Here is an 8,599-nt window from a genome sequence, read left to right on the forward strand (position 1 = left end):
CTTTTCTCTATTGTCTTTTCTGGTAACACCGGGAGCTAAGAATGCCCAGGGAATGCACACCATTAGTGCTACTCCAGCAGACCAAACACAGAGAAAAACATCTTTCTGTTTTTAGAGACTCACCTAGTGCCCAGAACACAATGATGCTGCTATCTCTGGGTGCTTCAATACATCTAAGAACTGAGGTTGGCTGTTGAAAGAGTGGAAATCTGAAATCAAAGGATTATCTTCAGGGCTGAGCTCTCTCTGGAGATTCAAGGAAGGACTGGCTCTTTTTCATGCTGTTGCCACTTTTTAGTACCTGTCAGCATCAATGGCATTCCTTGGCCTCAGGCTCCCATCACTCCAGTCTCGGTTTCCATTTTCACACAGCTTTCTCCTATGTGGTTTTCCTCTAACTCCATCACTTTTCTCTTCTGGGGATTTATAGGACTGCACTTATAGACACCCCCTTTATACCACAGATTAGGTCACTCTTCTCAAGACCCTTAACTGAAACATATTGGTTTGCCATAAGTTATAGTTTGCCAAAAGTTATAGTCACAGGCTCTAGGCATTAGAACATGAAATATCTTTGACAGCTATTATCAGTTAAATATATAATATTTACTTATTTTCAAATAAAATTTCCCACTTAAATATTTAAATTTTCAAAATGTTGAATTACATTTGCTGAAGAGATTATAAAACTTTATCTTGTACTTCTCTTCTTCCTTAATCAGATGGTGGCTTTTGAAGGGAAATTTCATATCTCTTGAAATTTTTTAATTTTTTTTGAGAATTACAAGCATTAGTACTGTATTTATATTATTTCTATCTCACTCTCTCCCTGAACTCTTATCTTAGTCACCATTCTGTTACTTTGAAGAGACACCATGATCAAGGCAACTTTTATAAAAGAAAACATTTAACTCTTCGAGGGAGCATTATTATTCCAATGGGCATAAATTCATTTAAATTAATTATATATGTATATAAATACACTTATATGTGTACAGCTAGGGCTGTACGCTCATGATGGCTGACAGGGACCTGTGTGGATTGAATTAGGATTGCAGGAGAACAGCGATTGGGAAAGAAGCAAGTAATGTACAGACGCTGTGAAGAAAGGATGAGGAGGTTAGATGATAGGAGTTACAGTCGTGGAGAGGGTAGCGGCAAAGAATTGAAAAATCTCAAAGATGCAAGAAGCAATGATGTTGCATAGCTGAACTCTGATGTAGCTTGTGTGTTTATAGAGAAGCACTACAGGGCAGTTGAATTAGTCCGAGTTCTAGAGCAGCACAGATAGAAGCAATTCGTATTAGGAAGGGAATTAAAACTGTTTTCTAGAATTCAGGCTGTGTGGTCCAACCACAACAGCTTGCTGGGCATATTGAGAACCAGGTAGTTTCTTAGTCCATGATGCTGAGTGCTTAAGCAGCCCCAGACAGGTGATGAAAGCCTGGGGGATTCCCTGAGGGTTGCAAATCTTTAGTCCACCCTAGGAGGCCAGAGAGCCTGGGCTTTGGTGTCAGTGAAGGATGAAAGATGTAGAGGAGATGAACTCACCAGCAGGGAGAGAGGACAAGCAGTCCCAAACAGCAGCTTCTGCCTTGGACCAGATTATCTGGGCTGCATTGCAGGTATTGCGTTCTCTAGGGGGAGGTCTTCCTCCGTTAATCCTTCCAGATAATATTCTTACAGACTTGCCCGGAAGTGTGTTCTTCTCTTGATTCCTGATGTAATTAAATTGAAACCCAAGACCCCATCTAAGCTGAACTGTCACCTCTTCATGTCAGAGATAAAGGACGTTTTGTATCATAAACTATGTCACATCAAAGTCTGCTGCTTTTAATTTGTTGAGAGACTAGAATTGGATTAAAAATTTGGTGAAGTCAAAACCTTCTGTTCAGCAAAATTCTCTTTAAAATTCTACTACATCGTCTTGTAGCCCTAGTATTCTACCTAGATTTCAGAGAGTTGCAGAGATGATTTGTTTCCAGGGCATTTTTTTTTTAGAACAGAAAAACTGAATTTCCTTCGTAACAAACTGCCTAATTTATTTCTTCTACCTATGTTGAGAGAAAACTTTATTAGATGTCCGGATGATATTAACATTTTGAAAATACTGGACTCTAACTATTGCTGGCTCAAAGTAAATTCTGTCTCGTGGGGAGACATGGGCCAAACACTCATTAGTTTTACAGTTTAATTATAACGATTTATCTTTTCTGCTCTTGTCTACGCAGCGCTAAGACCGAAACTCAGATCCTTGTACAGGCTGGGCGATGAGTCTACCTCTGAGTCAACCCCAGCTCTTCATTTAAAAATTTTTTTTTTGATTGGGCTGGGGATATGGTTCAGTGGGTAAAGTGCTTGCTATACCAGCAAGAGGACCTGTGTTCAGATCCTGAGCATTCACATAAAAAGCTGGGTGGCATGGCAGAACGCCAGTTTGAGTGTTGGCAGCCGTGGGAGTGGCAGATCTCAGGGGCTTGTTGGACATATTGTCTAGCTTAAATGGCAAGGCCCAGGTTCTGTGAGAAACTAACCCCATTTTAAAAATCAAGGCAGAAAGCAACATATGTGGACCTCTGGCCTCACATAGGCGTGTGCACCACCACCACCACCGCCTCCAACACAAATGCATACATCACATATGCATCAAAGAAACAGAACAAAAACTATTTTGAGACAGAGTCAATCTTGCTATCCTCCTTCCTGAGTAGCTGCAGTTACAGGTGTAGACCACTTTGCTGGGCTTATTTGTTCATGTTTTATAAACAGCCTAACCTTGAATATAAGATTTTGCTTCTTACTTTTAAAAATCTTTCCAACCCCATGAAATCATGTGTGTGATTCCCGCTGCTCTGTTCCCACACTGTAACTCAAATGTACAAGCATGTATTTCTCCTTGACATGTTTATGTATTCATGGTTGGAAGAGGAGTAATCACTTCCAGGTCCATCATTCCCAATACTTTGAAATTCTGTGGTGGAGAACATTTGGTTTGGAATGGGGAACTTTCCAAGTTGTGGAGGAATTCTCTCCCCGATACATCATTAGAAATGTTTCTCTCACTCTACCAGGGAACCCAGTGGTCACAATGGACTGAGTCTCAGGGAGGCGATCTTCACTCTCCTTCTGTCCTCCATCTCTCCAGCCTCATCCCCAGTCCTGAAGCAGACCATCTATAGGGGCCTGTCCTTTCTACCTTCCTTCCCTGGGGACTCCGTGGAACCTTTTGGTATACCCAGATTTCCCCCTTATTGTAGACCATCCCAGCCTCTCCTTCTAGCTGATTCCCATGGCCAGTACTTAGAAAATGTGTCTACCTGGGATTCCCAGTGGCCATATCAGGCTGGGTCTCCAGTAGGTAATTTTCCCTCTCCTCCCTATACTCCATTACAATTTTCCCAGTTTGATCCTCACACATGTAGCATATTGCTTCCAGGGACCTCTCCTCCCATCCTACCCCCATTCCCAGGAGGCTCAGCCTCTCTTCTGGCTCTTCCACATTTCTTTGCGTCAGATGGAGATACCTAGAAGCACTCTACCTGGGATAGGCAGTGACCACACCAGCTGGGATTCAGGTAGGTGATTCATGTCCTCCATTACCATCTCTCCATTCTCGTTCTCAGCCCGGTGACAACTTGTTTACTGCATGGTATTGGCATTAAAAAAAAAAAAAGACATGCTGAACAATGGAATATAATTGAAGATCTAGACATAACTCCATGCATTATGGACATCTGCCCTTTAATAGAGAAGCCAGAAACACACACTGGAGTAAAAGACAGTATCTTCAACAATTTTTTTTTCTGATCTAATTGTATGGCTGCATATGAAATAATGCAAATAGATCCATACTTGTCACTCAACTCATAATGAATCAAGGACATCAATATAAGACAAAATACCCTGAGTCTGATAGAAGATGAAGTGGAGCTGGGCAGTGGTCATGTATGCCTTTAATCCCAGCATTCAGGAGGCAGAGTCAGGTGGATCTTTGTGAGTTCCAGGCCAGCCTGATTGAGATCCAGGACAGGCACCAAAACTACACAGAGAAACCCTGTCTCAAAAAACAAAAAACAAAAAACAAAAAAAAAAGAGGAAGAAGAGGACCAGAATTGAACTCATTAGCACATGAAAAGACTTTCTGAATAGGACATTGGTGGCATAGGCACTAAGAACATTATTAATAAATAGGACCTCATGAAGCATAAAAGCTGTTGTATAGCCATGAACACTATCATTCGGACAAAGCTGAAGACTACAGAATGGGAAAATACCTTTACCAATTATAAATCAGATAGAGGGTTAATATCTAAAATAATTTAAAAACTAAAAACAAAATAAAAAACCTGCCAAAACAGGTTTGGCCATCAAGAAAACAAAGAACCCAATTAAAGAAATAGGTACAGATCTAAACGGAGAGTTCTCAAAAGATGAAACACAAATGGCTGAGAAACACTTAAAGAAATGTGCAATATTTTTAGTCACCAGAAAACTGCAAATCAATTTACTTTGATTTCATCTTATACCAACCAGAATGGCCAAGCTCAATAACACAAAGGACAGCTCATGCTGGCAAGGATGCAGAGTAAGAGGAATACTCATCCATTGCTGGTGGGAGTGAAAAGTTCTACAGCGATTATGGAAATCAATGTTGTGACTCCTCCAGAAACTGTGAATATAGAATACTTCAAGATCTAGCTATACCACTCTGGGGCTATACCCAAAGGATTCTACATTCTTTTACAGAGACACTTGCTCATCCACGTTCATTAGTGCTCTGCTCACAATTGCCAGAAATTGGAAATAGTCTAGATGCCCATAAACATGAATGGATGATAAAAATGTGGTAATTTGCATAACAGAATATGACTCAGCTGTTAACGAAATAATGAATTCTGCAGGGAAGTGTATGGAGTTATAAAAAATAATCCTAAAGTGAGGTAACCCAGATCTAAAAAGACAACTATGATATGCATGTTCTTATATGTAGATATTAGCTGTTATGTCTTTGATAAGTACACCACAATCCATATAACCAAAGAATTTAGGTATAAAGGACTAGGGCAAGCGCCCACAAGAAAGGGGAAATAAAATATATAGTTATGGAGCAACATGGTCTAGACTGAAATGGAAGGATTAAAGGAGAGGAGGAGGGAAGAGCAGCATAAGGAAGGGAAATACAGGGAGGGACAGCTAACACTCAGGGCCATTTGAAGGCCATATGGAATCCTATCATACTCAGACTTTACATAGTGGCCAAAGGCCTAAGATTAGATAGCATAGAGGAAAAGCAAATAATCTTATTTTGCTAAAGTAATGAAGCAGTAAAACAACTCCTAATGACATTCTGCTATATTCATAGATCAGTGTTTCCGATCAGTCATTATCTAAGAAGGTTCCTCCGGCAGTAGATGAGCTCTAATACAGACAGCCATACTTGGACAGTATGCAGAAAAGTGTAAGACCTTGGAACATTCAGTCAAAAGTGGGATATCTTCATCAAATCCATCCCCTCAGGGCTGAGGGAGCTATGCAGAATGGGAGGCCCAAAGACTGTGAGAGCCAGAGGTGATGGACAACACCAAGGAAACAGTGTCCTCCAGACACAACAGGGCTGACACACACATGAACTCACAGAGAATGTGACAGCATGGACACTGTCTGTACATATCCAAGCCAGATGGGGTCGCAGTGATAAGGGAGGTAAGTGGCCGTGAAATCTCATCAGTAACCAAGAATCTATCTCTCACTGACAACTGCTTGAAAATAAAAAAAAAAAAATAAATTTTTTTCTAGTAGTGTCTCACTAGCTATAAATACTTAAATGCAAGTCTCACACCTAGCAGTAAATGGCCAACATGAAACAAAGTCAATGATATTTTTGGAGAATATTCATCTATATTTACTAGCACTATTTTTTTACTTTGCTGGTTTTTTGATTCCATATTATCGCTTTCAAGTTTATGTTTTTATGATTTTTGTTTGTGTATATATTTATGTTTCTCTGCATGTGTATGTGGTAAAATTTTTTCTATGTGTCCTGATTTAATTTTCTTAGAAAAATTTATACCATTACTGGTACCATAAATTCATCAATAACCATGCCAGTTTGAACGCTACAGCACAGAAATATTCTCAATAGACCAGTTGACTTTCACCTCCTCTATCTGCCACATTAACTTTCTTACCTTAACTATATTATGAATGAATAATGGATACCGAGATCTGTGAACAGTTTTTAGCTGCTCAAGTTTTAAGAAATAGTTTTGAAAGCAAAAATCACTTTTCACTTATTAGTTAAGGAGCTTTAATTATATATACTTTTAGTGAATATATACTCCTTGTAATGGCCCTACATAAATGATTAAAACTTGGTTTTTTTTTAATGCTTAGCACTTTATAGAGAGAAGGAGAAAACTGTGATAATAGGTGTTGAAAAGTCTTACAGAAATAATTTTGCTAGCCTGACATGGTGGTGCATGCCTGTAATCCAGCACTCTGGAATTCTGATGCAGGGGAATTGCCATAAGTTCAAGTCCAGTTTGGATTAGACCATGAGATTGACATTAGTCTGTGCTACAGAGTGAGACCCTGTCTCAAAACAAAACATAAAAAGAAAGAAAGGAAGAAAGAAAGAAAGAAAGAAAGAAAGAAAGAAAGAAAGAAAGAAAGAAAGAAAGAAAACATTCGACATCTGATAAGTCCTTTAAAAAATGGAAGCTTTGCATTTGTGATCTATGTATTTGGCTAGCTTAGAAAGTATTTTTAATTCCCTAAAAGTTTGGTAATAAACAGTGGATAATTTTAAAGTCCTTTTCCATTCTCTACTATTAGTGTACTTAATTGAAATAATTTCAGAATTTTTCCCCTAGGCCAAAAAAGGGATAGGTAAGAAATGAAGCAGATTTTTATCACCTTTATATTTTTGAAGATGTTTTCTATGTGAAAAGCTTTATTAAACATGATAAAATTAATGTTTCTTACATGAAAAATTATTTCTCTTCATTCCTTTGATCAATTTTATGAAAATCAAATGAAAATCATCTTCTATTTCATGCAAATGTGGAGATAAGCCATTATTAGTCTCTTTTTTCTTTAGCACCAAGAAAAATTTATTGTACTCCAAACTTTGAATTAAAGCATGAGAATATCACTGCCCTTTAGCTAATTCTTAGAGTTATTCTAGAAAGTTATTAGAGCTAAAAATATGTGCCCCAATTTTTTAATTAGTGATATTATTTGCATTAAGTTAGCTCTTACTGTGGAAATGACTGCAATGTAATCTGATGGATGAGGTTACTATTTTCTTTTGTTAATGATGGAAGATATCACACTTTTACAAAAAACAATTGCAGCCCTTGCCGGGGACCAACTCTTAGCTAACTCATCACATTAAACATTCAGGAAAAATGATGAGAGTCCAATAGCTTTTCTAAAACCCTCAAGTGTTGAGATAGATGCCATCCAGGGGTTTAACCAAATTGATGCCTTGATTGTAAACTGGTTTAAATCTTATTTAATCAAGTTGCTTAATAAGGTTTATTTTCAAATTGACCAGAAGGCCACCTTTTCTCTATGAATTCGAGAGTTTCAGAACTCAATAGTTCCTTTGTCTAATCATTTTTTCTCTGGCTGTGTTATCCTGCTAGCTCCACTCTGTAAGTGACCTGACATTTAGCTTCCAATGCCTGAGCAAAGATTGCAACAGTTGAGCTCCCACAGAATGCTGCAAGATTTTTTTTCTTTTGTGTACTGTTGACATTTCAACTGGTGTATTGTCTATCTCTTTGAAAAATACCTCCAATTTTGTTCGTCATCTCCCATTGTCTTAGTCACTGTTTTATTGCTATGCAGAGACACCACGGCAATTCTTATAAAGGAAAACATTTAATTGAGGCTGATTTACAGTTTCAGAGGTTTAGTCTATTATTATCATGGCAGCACCCAGGCAGACATGGTGCAGGAGAGGAAGCTGAAAGTTCTAATCTGGATCCACAGGCAGCAGGAAGAGAGAGGGATACTAGGTCTGGCTTGAGCATTTGAAAACGCAAAGCTGACCACAGTGAGTGACACACTTTCTCAGTCAGGGCCATACCTATTCCAACAAGGTCACACCTCCTAACAGTGCCACTCTCTGGTGACCAAGCATTCAAATCTATGAGTCTACGGGAGCAATTCTTATTCAAACCACCACAGCCATCTTTGCTGAGTCTGCCTGTCTCTGTCTATCTCCTGAAACTGCCTTTGTCTTCCATCAACAATAGAGACTGAATATTCAACCCTAAATGGAACATGTATAATCACATCACCACCAAGGCTCAGAGAACGTGGTCGAAGAGGAGGCAGAGAACATAAGATCTGAGGGATGTGGAGAATCTCTGTATCTTCTGGTCATGACCTGGGTATTGAAAGCTGAACTTACAACAGCTGTGCTACCTGCACATGACTCACAGAAGATCAAGCCTACAAAAATCCCAGCACAGATGGGGCAGATGATCTCTAGGCACGATCCTTTACTGAGGAAAAATTGGTAATGGACAGTTGTTGCAGGAAGGAAAATCATTCTTTTTCAAGATATTGTCACTGGTAGGTTGCCATG

This window comes from Peromyscus californicus, unplaced genomic scaffold, assembly GCF_007827085.1.
Source record: "Peromyscus californicus insignis strain IS unplaced genomic scaffold, ASM782708v3 Scaffold_22__1_contigs__length_63687245, whole genome shotgun sequence".
Taxonomy (NCBI): domain Eukaryota; kingdom Metazoa; phylum Chordata; class Mammalia; order Rodentia; family Cricetidae; genus Peromyscus; species Peromyscus californicus.